This window comes from Capsicum annuum, chromosome 3 (assembly GCF_002878395.1).
Source record: "Capsicum annuum cultivar UCD-10X-F1 chromosome 3, UCD10Xv1.1, whole genome shotgun sequence".
Taxonomy (NCBI): Eukaryota; Viridiplantae; Streptophyta; class Magnoliopsida; order Solanales; family Solanaceae; genus Capsicum; species Capsicum annuum.
The window spans coordinates 169,557,854-169,574,232 of NC_061113.1; positions in this window are offsets into that span (position 1 = coordinate 169,557,854).

Consider the following 16,379-nt stretch of genomic DNA (forward strand, 5'->3'; position numbering starts at 1 on the left):
TTTTAGTGGACGTTTCAACTGGGGTCAACTTCCATCGACATAACTTTTTGTATATAACGAATTAGAGGGCCTCTTCAAAATAGCTTTCTAACGATACCAATTTAGCATTAATCTAACACCTGAGCAAAATGTTATTCTTATTTTACTGAGAGGCAGTAAGGGTGTGCGATTAGTTGGGCGCCACGCAACCAAACTTAGGTGATTTACAAGGTGTCGCCCACCCTGGCTTGTGCGATCGACTGGGCGCTGCCTAAGTCATTGCCAAGTGCCAAAAACACTCCGTTTTGACTTATATCAAGGGTGTTAAAGTCATTTCACACCCCTAAACCGTCCCTAGTCACTCTAAATCATTATAAGGGATTTTTAAATATATTATTTACAATCCTTAAGCCCTAAATCATCCAAGTTACGATCCAAAGCCCTCTTCCATTTCCAAGAACAAGATTCAAGTTCTTTTCACAATAAATCAAGGAATTCAAGCTTAAAGGTCCAATCTTTTCACAATTTCGTCATCACTAAGGTACATGGGGTTTATCCTAAAACCACATGGAATTGTTGAATCTCTTGAATATGATTAAAAATTATCAAGCATGAATTTATAAAGGGGTTTTTGATCCTATGTTTTAAGTTATGCATTAGAACCTTTTAATGGTAGAATAGTTTTGGCCTTGTGGTCTTTTCCCTTAAATTAATTTATACCTATATGTATATGTATGAAATTTAAGATTTGATTGAGAGAATTATTATTGAAATCCCTCTCTTTTGATGAATTAGAGTTTATGAACTTATTGGGAATGATTTGAAATACATGTTTTATGATTTGACAGTAGTTTTTTCATTATCCAAGTATTTGACATAATTTAGAGATGATGAGAGGGAGTTTCTTGTTATACCTATATGCTTGTTTAAAAGAGAGAATTGCATGTTATTGAGTAAATTGACATGACCACCTTATGTTATTGAAATGTTGACAAAGAGAAAGTTCCTTGCATATGTTTACATAAATTTAAAGAAAGAGTTCTTTGAACTGATTTATTGATATGGTGGTCCTAAACTTATGTTTTGAAAACAGAGATTTTAATATGCTAATAATGGCTCAGAGATGCGACTTGCAAGTCTTGGTATGACGATACCAAATTCAAAGATGCCATAACAGATACAGACTAGTATAGAAATTAGATTTTATCAGACTTTTTATGATTTTGAATTCAGAATGATACATATTCAGAAAAGGCTAAAATTGGGCATAAAGGGATGTTAGGTGGCTCCCCAAAGAAGGCACAAGTTCAGACAACTCATCTCCCAAAATCGTGTTTGCCAATACAGGTATATTATTTTACTCAAGCCTAGTGCCCTGTGGAGTATCAGAATTAGACACTCTAACCTTTGTGGCAAAATTGGGTTGGGGGTTTCCACGCTGAGTTAATGGCGGATTTCATATAGCCCATGGAATATTAAACTTGTAAGGGAGTGCCACCAAACTTAGAAGTAATATAAAGATCAGAACTGCATTGACAAGAATGTTTTATGGTTATCAAAGAATTGCCCATGTGTTTGGACTATGATATATATATATATATAAATGCATTATATTGGATTTATCTGTGTACCAGTACAATTGTATTGACCCCCTATCTTTCAAGGTCTGAGGCTTAGTCTAGAGGTCCTACTAAACCGTAGGGTTGACAGTCAGAATGTGCAGTTGGTGAGCCTCCCTTACTTCGGAAGGCCATTCTCAGAGTATTGTTATTTCATTATGGTATTGGTTTACTGGGAGCCTTGTCCTAGATTCAGACAGTTATTGATGTCGTATGTAGTAGAGATTTTGCAGACTGAAATAGACGTTGTTTAGATATTGATGGATTTCTTTCCAATATTGTTAAATTGAATTTAGAGTATGACCATGATTTCGTTTATTTTATTTCTGCATTATTTTCCTTATTATTGAGTATTGTGCATGATTACCAGAAAAAAGAAGGGCACCTGGGCCTCCATGGTTCGGGATGCTCGTCACGGCTAGGGCCCCGGCTTGAGTCGTGACAGATGTGATCCATGCTCTACGTGATTTTGGGGGAAATTATATATTTAATGCCCCTATCACTGTTAAGAACTCTGTGGTTGGGGAAGCAGACGCCATGCTCTGCGGTGCTCCAAACAGCAGAAAGAACCCAAGTCTGTCCTGAAGAAATCATTGAGGGCGTGCTCATAAAGGTTGGTAAGTTTATTATCCCTGTTTACTTTATTATTTTTTATTATGATGCAGATAACAAGATACCAATTATTATGGGACGTCCATTCTTAGAAACGGGAGGAGCACTGATAGATGTGTGAGAGGCCACTCTCAAGATAAGATTGGATGATGAAGAGGAGGTCTTCAAAGTTTGCAAACCACTCATTCAACCTTCCCATTATAAAAACTTATGCATGATCACCACCATAGAAGTGGATGAGTATGGGGTGGTAGAGTATAAACCACCAGTAACCCCTTTGAACAGTCTTTTTGAGTTTTCCAAGCCACCCCTAAGCCCGGAGTTATGAAAATTGTGAATCCTAAAAAGCCTATTACTGAAAAAGATGTTGAACTTGAGAGTTCAAATACAAGAGGTCATAAAGAATGAGAAGATGGCTTCTGAGTAGGAAGAAAAAAAATAAAGGAAAATAATTGAGATGTAGTGAAGTGGATAGTGCCGCCACACTAAATCAGGCATTGCTTGGGAGGCAATCCAAGTTAATGTAGGTATTTTATTTTTTTGTATTTTTAGTTTTTACTTCACATAGTTTTTGTTTTTATTGAGTCACGAGTCGATGGGAAGTCTGAGTACCAGATACTTAAGCTAAGGAGCATGGAATAGATTGCGTGTGGGGTACCCCCGATCCCCTTAAGGTTTAAAGATGCTACTACCTAGGTCTAGAGGTCTCGGGGAGTATTTTTATCCTTATTTTTTAGTTTACTTGGGGGGAAAAGTGAGTTTTTAAGTGTGGGGTGGGGAAATTCCCATGGTTTTGGGTGAAGTGATGTTATAGGCTCTTAAGTAAGTTGTTTTCTTAGTTTTTTGATTAAATTTTCAGAATTTTAAAAAATTACAAAAAGATTTTCTTTTTTTTTAGTTAGTTTTGTTTGGATCAGTCTAGTAGGTGCACACTTCACCCACCTCGTGGTTGTTCTTTTTGGTTCTTTTACATTGGGGCGGCCCTTGAACCCAATATCATTTTTCTTTTTTAGGAGTAAATTTTAAAATTTTTGTGTTAGGTAAAAGAGATATTCTGCTTGGTGCTATATGTGATTGCATGATGCAAGTGGTTTTGTATGTGAAAGCATGTTTTTGGATGAATGGCTAATTTTGAGACTCTAGGCTCATGATTATGACTCTTGAATGTTTTTGGCTTAATGCTGAATTCGTGTGATTGCTTGGTTTAAAGTCTATGATGATCTTACTTGATTTCAGCATGTGCCATGTGTGATGTGAGGTGTTGTGTATTCCAAGTTGCATGTAATGACTAGAACTTGTCTGGTGTGTGTTTGCAAAGCGAAATAAGAAGTGTAAGTTTAGGAGATGATATAGGCATACTTTAATAGACATGTTTATAACATATGTTACCTACCCTTGTACATAATTCTAGCTAGGCTCATTAAGCCTTTAGCTGAAGTTCTTTGCTAGCCTCATATGTAGCATGTTCCCTTTCTTTGGTTGGACATTAATTTGATCCAAAGATCCTATGTGCTTTAGTTAAAAATTATTTAGGTTAAGGAGTAAGAAAAATAAGAAGGGAAAAGGTGAAAGTAAAGCCCCAAGATATTATTTATTGGTGTTGAACAGTGATAAGTTGTGATAAAGAGTTGTGTAATGTAAAAAAAAGAAAATTGGGTAAATATATAAGCATGTGTGATAGAGCATACTCCCTACTATGTATTTGTGAATGGGATTAATGTGATGGGGCAAAAAAAGAGATGTGTAAAACAGCTCGGATTTTGGTCCTTGAAAATTCCTTGAGCTTTAAGCTCACTGTCCTGTTGAAGACTCACCATATAAGTCGTATGGTATGGTTACGGGTCAAGGGACCCAAGTCGTAACCAAACCAGTGTGTAATTAGTTGAGTTCTGCTCTGAGTATAAGTGACTCGCTATGAGTCATAAGACCATGTTACGACTCAAGGGATTAGACATTGGACAACATACGACTCAACCCTACCACTCGTAACATGGTAGGGTTGAGTCATATGTTGTCCAATGTCTAATCCCTTGGGTTCTGTCTTGGATACAACTAGACCATACGAGTCGTATGGTCAGATCACGAGTGGGATCATGGAGTCGTAAGATGGACAGGGTATGGCTGTCAAACTCACTATCTTGGTGACGACTCAATGATACAAGTCATATATTGTGGCCACAAGTCAAGGGGTCGACTCATAACCACATGCGGCCTTTTTACATCCTTTAGTTGGGGGTACTTTGGACATTACTCACTTAAAACCCTTAAGGCCCCACATCCCTAAAACACTTTAGGGAATTCATTCTACACTTTACAAGATCATAACATCCTCTTTACACTCTCAAAATCCTCTAAAGTAAAATTGGCTAGGGTTTCCCTAAAGTGGCCATTAAGGGTTCAAGAGTCAATTTCTCTTTGTGAATCTTCATAATTCAGGCATGTGACTCTTCCCTTATTGTTAGTTTACTAAAATAATATGTTTAAAACATTGTACATGAACCATTAATGGTAGTTTTAAAACCAAGGTTGAGGGTTTTGAATGCATATCATTGAATATTGTTTTCTATGGTTTTAAATTATGATTATGCATGTTTTAATTATAATTTTTCACATGTGGGTGCATGGGAATAGTGATTTAATTTAGGGTTCATAGGTGAACTTCAAATTTTGGTTATGATAATGGCATGTACTCAAACTGTTTGTGAAATTATTAATGAGAATGCATTGTCACAAGTTGAATTGTGTTTTTGAGCTAAGGTTTTGGTATAACCATGATAATGATTGATGAAGGACTTTGTAAAGGCCTTGATGGTCATGGATTAATTTAAATTTTAACCTTGGGGTTTGGTTGGCTAACTGGATTTGAGTCCCAAAAGTTAAATTAACTTGATGTCCATGTTCGGACAATAGGTTCGAGTCCCAAATGATGAAATTATTGTTATGTCATAATGTACGCTTGCAAGTGGGGTTGGTATGACGATACCAAGGGAGTGCCTATATGTATAATGGGTTAATAAATGTTGATGCATGTTAAATATTTTAAGTTGAGGTTAAGAATGGGGTGTGTAGCCAGGCCGTGAAAGTGGAGGTTTGAAGGACTAACACTGGAAATCACGCTAGCTAGTGCGGTTGTCAAAATGATCGGGAGGTTAAAGTCCCCTATAGTGGTTATATAAATGGGAGGTTTAAGTCCTTCATATCATATACATTGGTGCTTAAGTCACCTTGACTATGCCAGGAGGTTTGAGCCCCCCATAAAGGCACAAACGGATATGGAAATTCTCTGGTTCGTGTGGTTACACACACTAGGACCCTTCCAGCTAGGGGAGAGTTGGGCCTATATAGCCCATGGCTGTCTTATTATATGAAGGTTATGCTACATAACCCAGGTTAAGGTTTTCTAAGTTCATGCTAAGCTTTGCTCCCTACCCTAGCATGTGGTATTATATATGTATATGTATTTCATATGATATTATGTATAGAATGTTGTATTGGTTTTGAATTGTTCTCATGGCATTATTTTGTTCCTCTATCCTTAAGTTATATGTTAGCGCTTCAATCGTTAAACGTCTTCGGATGTTGTATCCCCACGCGATATAGGAACTGGCCATACTTCCACATCTCCTACACCGTGACTTGGATTCAGGATCATCTAGTAAGTTGGGTTGAAGTTGTGAACTTCCATCCTTTGGTAGACCTAGTTCGTATTTTGGTCTTATTTTTTTTGTTTTGACTATCTTCTAGATATTGGTTTTGGCTAGTGTTGGGGGCATGTCCCAACATTGTATTGACCTTCGATTTGTAGAGGCTTTATTAGATTACTGTGTACTTAGGTGGTTTGGTTAATTTATTGGTGACATAGAGTTGTTCGGTTACTGGTGGTTGGTATAGACATATCATGAATTATCATTTATTTTATTATGTGCTATCTTGTTATATATTTGGAATTCATCTGACATTTAAGGATGTTTTGTTGGTTTGGTTAGGTGAGAGGGGTGATCTCCGATCCACATGGGACTTGAGATACCCATCACGGCCAGGACCTAGTTCGGGTCGTGACAAAGGTGGTCTCAGAACCTAGGTTCATGGTCGATTGGTTGTCCACAAAGCCATGTCAAGTAGAGTCTCTTTTATGGGTGTGTAGCGCGCCACAATTATAAGGGAGGGGCTATGATACATTTAGGAATGTTTTCCTTCCATGTTGTCTTAACTTTGGGCGGTAGAGTCTAAGGTCTTGGATCCTTCTGATTTGCGTTTGTTCATCTTTCATATCATCCCTCGAAGAAGATCTGATATCTGTAGAACTTTTTTGGTCCCATCTGATGGCAATAGAGATGGAGCTCATCCAACTTCTGGGGCCCAAACCTTGTCAAGGGTTGCTGGATCTGACTATCCTCATGGAGTCCCACCTTTTCCCCACTGATCCTACTCCTGAGGAAGACACTCATACTCAGTCGCCTCAAGGTAAGGTTTACTAATGTTGAGTTCTATCGCTCTATTAACCCATTGACCCAATTGATAACATCTCAGTCATAATAGTCAGAAACTTTTGGTGTTGCTATGGGTTCGTCTGAGGTCCCTAGAGTCGGCCAATTTATGAGGTTGCATCCGTCGATGTTACTGGTACTAAGGTTCAGAAGGATCCTCAAAGTTTCATTGATGAGATGGAAAAGATCCTCCGGGTTATGCATGTTTTGGAGATTGAAGGGGTGAAATTTGTTGCCTATCAATTGAAAAATGCAGTGTACCAGTGGTATAAAGAGTGGGAACAGTTGAGAGACGAAGATGTTGGTTCAGCCTTGGGGGATGATTTCTCTAGTGCATTTTTGGATCACTTCTTTCCACAGGTGTTGAAGGAGGTAAAGGTGGAAGAATTTGTTAACTTGAAACAAGGGAGAATGACAATCAAGGAGTATGCCTTGAAATTTCATCAGTTGTCTAGGTATGCTACTGAGTTGGAGTCTAGCGTGAGGGCTAAAATGCGTAAATTTGCTTCTAGATTATCCCGTGAGTTGATTCTTGAGAGTAAGGCAGGTCGAAGAGGAGAAAATAAAGCAAGCTAATATTGGCGAGAGGCAGAGTAAGAAATTTTGATATTTGAAATAGGGTGGAGGCCAGCAAAAAGTGGTCTAAGAAGAAGAGTAGGGGAGCCCTAACTCCTATTCAACGGCTAGTTCTCCTTACCCAAAGCTGTTTGGTAACCAACATATTTAGGGTGGTGATTCTTATAGGGCACAGGATGTCTAATCTCAGGCCAGTGAGGCCCAATCAGCACCATCCTACCCTCCCTGTAGATTAAGTGCTCACCACTACCATGGCCAGTGCGAGAAGGGGAGGAACCAATGTTTTATGTGTGGTCAGATCGGACATATGCAGCGGGATTATCCTTCTAGAGTTGCTTCTGGGGCAAACAGTGTTCCTATTGCCTCTTTATTAGCTACTGCACCAAAGGGTGCCACTTCTAGCTTCGACACTGGCTGGAATTGTCTTTATACTCTCACTACTCGTTAGGAGTCTGAGGAAACTCCAAATGTCATTACTGGTATGTTGAAACTCTTTTCCTGTAATATGTATTGTTTACTTGATTCTACGTCCACTCTTTCTAATGTGACCCTATTTGTGGTTATACGTTTTGGTCCTGAGTGTATATTGAACTCTTTTTCTATTTCTACCCTGATGGGTGACTCTGTGGTTGCTAGAATAGTCTATGGGAGTTGTGTAGTATTTGTGGGTGGTCGAAAGACTTTGGTGGATCTGTTTGAGCTAGAAATGGTTGATTTCGATGTCATATTAGGGATGGATTGGTTCCACTCATGTTATGCTTCTCTGGACTATCAGACTTGTAAGGTCATGTATAAATTCCCTAATGAGCCAATTGTTGAATAGGAGGGAAGTTCCCTAGTGCCTAAAGGAAGGTTCATATCATATCTTAAAGCCCGAAAATTAACTTCCAAGGATTGTCTCTATCATTTTGTTTGGGTTAAGGATTTTAACTGGGACGGCCCTTCTTTACATTCCATCCCGATGGCGAATGAATTTCCTAAGGTCTTCCCTAATGACCTCTCTGGAGTCTCTCCCGATAGGGAAATAGATTTTGGTATTGATCTTGTTCTGGACACTCATCTTATCTCTATTCCCCCGTATAAAATGGCTCCAACTGAGTTAAAAAGAGCTTAAGGAGCAATTAAAGGATCTTTTAGACAAAGGTTTCATCTGTCCTAGTGTGTCTTTGTGGGGTGCACCGGTATTGTTTGTGCATAAGAAGGATGGTTCCCTTCGTATGTTATTGATTACTGGCAATTGAATTAGGTGATGGTAAAGAATAAATACCCTCTTTCGAGGATAGATAATTTGATTGGTCAGCTTCAGGGTGCTAAGTTTTTATCCAAAATTGATCTTCGATCTAGGTATCATTAGTTAAAGACTAAGGAGGCGGATATCCCTAAGACTGCCTTCTGTACTCGGTATGGGAATTTTGAGCTCTTGGTTATGTCTTTTAGGTCTACTAATACCCCTACGGCATTCATGGATCTGATGAATAGGGTCATCCATCAGTTTCTAGATTTGTTCGTAATTGTCTTCATTAATGACATCATAGTGTACTCTAAGAGTAAGGAGGATCATGTCGATCACCTTCGCCTTGTGTTGCAGACCCTGAAAAATCAACAACAATTGTATGCCAAATTTTTTAAATGCGAATTCTGGCTGAACGCTATCACTTTTCTGGGTCTAGTCATATAGGGATCATGGGGGATCCGCAGAAGGTTGCAGCGGTTAAGAAGTGACCTAGACCCACGACTCCAACCGATATTCGGAGATTCTTGGGTTTAGCTAGTTACTACAAGAGATTTGTGGAAAGTTTCTCAACTATAGCTTCCCCGTTGACTAAGTTAACTCAGAAGAAAGTAAAGTTCTTGTGGTCTGATGCTTGTGAGGGTATATTTCAAAAGTTGAAAGATAAGTTGACTTCAGCTTCGATCTTAACTCTGCCTGAAGGCACCGAGGGTTTTATCATCTATTGTGATGCATCCCGAGTTAGTTTGGGTTGTGTTTTGATACAGCATGGCAAGGTGATTGCTTATGCCTCTAGACAGTTGAAGGTTCATGAGAAGAACTATCTGACTCGTGACTTGGAGTTGTTAGTCGTGGTGTTCGCATTGAAAATCTGGTGTCACTATCTGTATGGGGTCCATGTTGATATCTTTTCTGATCATAAGAGCCTACAGTACGTGTTCATCTAGAAAGAGCTTAATCTCAGGAAAAGGAGGTGGCTTGACCTGCTCAAGGATCATGACATGAGCCTTCACTACCATCCAGGTAAAGCTAACGTAGTTGTTAATGCTCTTAGTAGGTTGTCAATGGGTAGTTTGTCGCTTATGGATAAGTAGGAATTGGTGAAGGATATTCATTGTTTACCTAACCTTGGAGTTCGTCTCTTGGACTCTGAGGACGGTGGTGTGTTTGTGCAACAGGTGGCGAATCATCTCTTGGTTCAGAAATAAAGGGGAAACAGGTATTAGACCCTCTCTTGATAAAGATCAAGGATGAAGTGGGTAAGCAGAAGGTACTGGTCTTCGATATCGGTAGTGATGGTATCTTGAGGTACCAAGGGAGGTTGTGTGTTCCCGATATCGATGGTTGCTTTGAATAATCTTGGTCGAGGCCCATGAATTGTGGTATACGGTTCATCCTGGTTCGATAAAGATTTATTATGATCTTAAGGATATGTATTGGTGGACTAATATGAAGTAGGATGTAGCCAACTTTGTGGCTAAGTATATGGTACGTCAGCAAGTGAAGGTAGAGCACATGAGGCCCGATGGGCTACCACAAGAAATTGATCTGGTGTGGAAATAGGAGATAATTAATATGGATTTCATTATCGGCCTTCCGCAGTCGCGGAATTAGTGTGACTCCATTGGGTCATCGTGGATAGGATGACTAAGTTTGCTCACTTCTTGACAGTGAGGACTAAATATTCTGCCAAGGACTATGCAAAGTTGTTCCTTTAGGAGGTCGTAAAGTTGCATGGTGCACCTATCTCAATTATTTAGAATTTTGGTACTCAATTCTCATCGTATTTCTCGCATTTCTGCTCATTGTAGTCACCACCAAGGTTCTTTTGCTTAATTATAAGTCTGCATAATGCTCTTCCTATTTGTTTATTTTCTTGGCTTTCTTCTGTCGAACCGAACCGATGAAGGCCTTCCTTATAAGTTCTCGCTCGATCAAAAGGATACAACACATACGAAACCTTTGCTTTACTGACTTTATGAGGTCTAACCTTCTCCACAACATTAGTGGCTTAGCTCTTTGCGCTCAGTTCTTGTATTATTTGATTGACTGGTAAGAAAGAGAGCGCCTTCTTAAAGAAATAAATAGGTGATCGACCAACAGAGCGAAAGTCATAAAGAAAATCCAACTCCCAGTCCCACTTACTGCAGCAAATAGAAAAGAAGGGCAACCATAAAGTGAACTCTTTTCAGCGTCGTTTGGGGACTAAAGTGAACCTTAGCACCACCTTACACCCACAGGCAATGGGCAAGCGGAAAAAACCATTCAAACTTTGGAAGATATGCGCGAGCTTGTGTAATCAACTTTGGTGGTAGTTGGTACAACTATTTTCTTCTTATTAAATTTGCCTATAACAATAGTTACCATTCTAGCATTGGTATGGATCCGTTTGAAGCTTTGTATGTTAGGAGGTGTAGATCTCCTATTGGGTGGTTTGAGGTTGGTGAAGTAGAGATATTTGGCCCGGATTTGGTTCACCAAGCTATGGAGAAGGTGAAGGTTATCTAAGATAGGCTTAAGACCGCTAAAAGTCCTATGTGGATGAAAGGAGAAGAGAGTTAGAGTTTGAGGTTGAAGATTGGGTTTTCTTGAAGGTGTCTCCCATGAAGGGAGTAATGCGGATTAGGAAGAAGGGAAAGCTCAGTCCCCGATATGTTGGTCCGTACATAGTTTTGAGAAGGGTTGGTAGTGTTGCATATGAGTTGTATTTGTCCCCTAGCATGAGTTTCATTTATCTGGTATTTCGTGTGTCTATGTTGAGGAAATGCGTGGATGATCCTTCGTTAGTTGTTCCCTTGGACGACATTGGTATTTCAGATTCTGTCTTATGAGGAGGTCCCGGTGAGGATCTTGGATCAGCAAGTTTGTTGGTTGCGAACAAATGAGGTGGCTTTGGTAAAGTTTCTATGGTGGAACCAAAATTTCGAAGAAGCTACTTGGGAATCAGAGGAGAACATGAAGTCCAAGTATCCATTCCTATTCCCTATTTTGGAAATTCGTGCTCGAGGTATGTGTGTTCTTGACATCTTTGATTTCTATCTTTGTTAAAGGTAGACTGAAAATTTCCTTGGTATTTTGTTTTTTTCTTAAGGGTAAGAGTAACGATGTTTGAGGTCTAATCGTGCTATAAATGCCTTGTCCTATCATTCGAGGATGAATGATCCTAAGGGGGGAGACTGAAACACCCCGAATTTTGATCTTTGAAAATTCCTTGAGCTTTGAGCTCACTGACCTATTGACGACTCACTATACGAGTCAAATGGTGTGGTTACGGGTCTAGGGACCCAAGTCATAACCAAACCAGTGTGTAATTGGTTAAGTTTTACTCTAAGTACAAGTGACTCACTACAAGTCGTAAGACCATGTTACCAGTGGTAGGGTTGAGTCACATATTGTCCAATGTCTAATTATTTTGGATTCTGTCTTGGATACGACTAGACCATATGAGTTGTATGGTCAGGTCACGAGTGGAATCATGGAGTTGTAAGGTGGACAGGGTATGGGTGTCCAACTCACTGTCCTGGTGACGACTTAAAGGTACGAGTCGTATATTGTGGCCACGAGTCAAGGGGTCGACTCGTAACCATATGTGACCTTTTTACATTCTTTAGTTGAGGGTACTTTGGATATTTTCCACTTAAAAGCCTTAAGGCCCCACGTCCCTAAGACACTTTAGGGCATTTATTCTACACTTTACAAGATCAAAACATCCTCTTTACTCTCTAAAAATCCTCTCAAGCAAAATTGGCTAGGATTTCTCCAAAGTGGCCATCCAAGGGTTCAAGAGTCAACTTCTCTTTGTGAATCTTCGTAATTCAAGCATGTGACTCTTCCCTCATTGTTAGTATACTAAAAGCATATGTTTAAACCATTGTACATGAATCATTAATGGTAGTTTTGAAACTAAGATTGAGGGGTTTGAATGCATATCATTGAATATTGTTTTCTATGATTTTAAATTGTGATTATGCATATTTTAATTATGGTTTTGCACATGTGGGTGGATGGGAATGGTGATTTAATATAAGGGTAATGGGTGAATCCTAAATTTGATGATTTTGGCTGTGATAATGGCATGCCCTCAAACTGTTTGTGAAATTGTTAATGAGAAAGATACTGTCACAAGTTGAACTGTGTTTTTGAACTAAGGCTTTGGTATAACCATGATAATGATTCATGAAGGTCTTTGTAAAGGCCTTGATGGCCATGTATTGATTTAAATTGTAGCCTTGGGGTTTGGTTGGCTCAACGGGTTCGAGTCTCAAATGTTAAATGAACTTGATGTCCATGTTTGAATAATGGGTTCAAGTCTCAAATAATGAAATTGTTGTTATGGCATAATGTACGCTTGCAAGTGGGGTTGGTATGACGATACCAACGGGGTGCCTATATGTATAATGGGTTAATAAATGTTGATGCATGTTAAATGTTTTATGTTGGGCTTAAGAGCGGGGTGTGTAGACGGCCCATAAAAGTGGAGGTCCGAAGGACTAACACTGGAAACTGCGCTAGCCAGTGTGGGTGTCTAAATGACCTAGAGGTTTGAGTCCCCCGTAGTGGTTAAATGAATGGGAGGTTCAAGTCCCCCATATCGTATACATTGGTGCTTAAGTCACCTTGACTATGTCGGGAGGTTCAAGTCCCCTATTAAGGCATATACGGATATGGACATTCTCTGGTTGGTGCGGCTACATGCACTAGGGCCTTTCCAGCTAGGGGATAATTGGGCCCATATAGCCCGTGGGTGCCTTGTTATATGACGGTTATGCTACACAACCCAGATTAATGATTTCAAAGTTCATGCTAAGCTTTGCTCCCTACCCCAGCATGTGGTATTATATATGTATATGTATTTCATATTGTATTATGCATAGAATGTTGTATTGGTTCTGAACTGTTATCATGGCATTATTTTGTTCCTCTATCTCTGAGTTACATGTTAGCGCTCCAACCACTAACCGTCTTCGAACATTGTATCCCAACGAGATGCAGGAACTGGCCATACTTCCATATTTCCTGTTCAGTGACTTGAATTCGGGATCATCTAGCGAGTCAGATTGAAGTGGTGAGCTTCCATCCTTCAGAAGACCCCAGTTCATATTGTGGTTTTGTTTTTATTTTTTTTACTATCTTTTAGATATTGATTTTAGCTAGTGTCGGGGGCATGTCCCAAGATCTTGATGCTTAAGTGAAGAGTTGTTCGAGGACGAATAAATCTTTAAGTGTAGGGTGGTAATTTTAGGTGGATTTATGATCCTTAGTGTCATTATTATGCTTGAATAGCCTTGTTTTGAGGACTGTTTTTATGCTTAATGAGTGGTTAATAATATAAATGGGAATCTAAGTATTTAGTTATGTGTTTATAGTGTTTAATGTGTGCTCATAATGAGTTTGGAGTCAAAACATTAAGTTAAAGTTCAAATGCAAAAACTAGTACTCTTAGCTTGAGTTATGTTCTTTTCTAGTTCATCGTGTTGGATTCTATGTTGTTTTGAGCTCTAATTTGTGGTGTTTAATGTTATATGATGCTTCGTCAATTGATCAAGATGATGTATGGATGATATACAATCTAGAAATCAATAGGATAAGCCACCACAAATCTTGAAATTGAAGGACAAACTCAATGGAGTTGGCTTGACGAAATCTGGAATTTTTGGACACATTGACGTGCAACGCTGCCTAGATGACATGATAAGGGTGTGGCACGCCCTAGTTTGCATTGTGTAATGTCCAATTCCAATAGCTAAGTGCAATGGCAGCATGCCACGCTCCCGATGCTCTGCGATAAAGGCGTGGCACGAAGGCTAGTTCAAATCGGCCAAAGTTATCCTAGTATAAATAGAACAATCCAACTTTTTGTAAACACCTTAGACGACCTTGTGGCATTGAAACACAATTGAGAAGGCTGGAATTAGGGTTTTTCTTTGTTTACTTTAATTTATTGATGGATTATAATACGGATTTATCTATGTGATTACGTTTATGTTCATAAGTGGCTAAACTATGTTCATGAGTGGCTAAACACCCTTTTCCGGTGTTAAGGTCAAGAACATGATTACTCTGGTTATGAATTGAATTGGTTTTGATCATTTATCATTGTTGGTTGTTTATTATCCTTGAGTTAACTATTTTAAGGATTCGCGACCCTTATAATACATACTTAATTCTATCATGAGCTCAGAAAGAGGAACGAAAGGATAGAACGTGGGATAGATAGAATAGGATCGTAATCTCGACTGAATGATGTTATGATTTGCAATTGGGAAAAGAGTATACCTAAGTGTCCTATTTGGTTCAATTACAGATGAAATATGAATGCATTTAACTTAGTTCTCACATTCCCGCTCAACGATGCAGTTGTGGGGCTAAGTTAGATAGTTGATTAGAGGTTCGGAAGGTCATGTCATAATATCAACCCCGTGGACCAACAACCAAGATAATTAACCTAACCAACGAAGCTATATAGTTTAATATGATTGTTCATAGTGCCTTAACCCTGGGTTTCTCCCCCATTATTGTTCAAAATCTTAGTTTACCGCACTATTTACATTTACTTTACGTTTTAACTTTACAAACTCTTTTGGTTACCTTAGCACCTGTTTAATCATAATAGTAGAACTAGTCTTGGATAGTTGCCTAACAGTAGTCCCTGTGGGATCGATACTTGGCTTTCTTTAAGGTCATTGTATCACTTGGGTGAACCACGTACACTTGCGTGTGCGCTTGGGCGCAACAGGTACATCCCACTATAAGAACATAAATAAAAATCAGTGAAGATGTCCAAGTATCGGTACATCTCACAATAACAAATATCGCAACAATCACAACCACAATGATGACAAAGGCAACACGTGTAACAACGAACAAGCTTTTCATATAAGTTTATTACATATGATTAACATTTAGGATATCAAACAGTTATTTCATTTCCTTGAACATGCATTGTACAAGCAATACGGAGGAATAGTTATCATGCTCACATAAAACAAGTTGGGTTCAACTATATTAAATCATATACCTCAATCCAAGTCTGAAATGCTCTATAAAACCGAGCTTTTTCTTTTCTTGCAACCTCGACTTTATTGTAGTCTAAAAATAGAAATATAACATATAATCAATCAAATGAACCTACAACATTAAGGATTTTAACTTAATCTCGAACCCCAAGGCCAAATTCATGATCATTCCACCCATTCTAGAGTTTTTCTACCATAAATTTACATTAATCCTACCAATTGCATAAATACAACAGTGAACTATTGACATGCAAGAGTAATTTATCAACCTTTAACTAAAACCCAAAGATTTAACACCTAATTTACCCCCTTTGTGTCAGAAAATTCAGCTAGGTTAAGCTAAACCCTCCTCAAAACTCGTAAACTGGTGATTCTAAAGTTTAGAAATCAAAAAAATAGTTAATAAGGATAACTCACTTGCCTTTATGAAGGAATTTGGTGGAAAACTGGTAAAAATCGCACCAAATCGCCTAAGCTTCTCCAAAAACGAGTTTAGAATAATAAATATTTTTGAGAAATTTTCTGCATTAACGACAATTTATCTCTCTATAGCAGCATCACTATAACGGAAGTCGCCCGCTATAGTAGGATTGACCAGATTTGACTCTCGCTATAGCAGGAATTTCTCTGCTATAGCGGTAGCGTCATACGACCTGTCCCCACTATAGCAAGGTAGCGAGGCAGAAACTCAGAATTTCTCTAGTTTTGCCTTTTTCACAATGCACCCTCAAAACATGACATCCTGGACTAACCCTTTTACATCAAGTTTGATATCAAGAGTTTTACTTACCCGAATTCACTTCCAGAAAATCCTACGAATTTCTTACCGTCTTAGCTAACATAAGAACATGCTAACTTT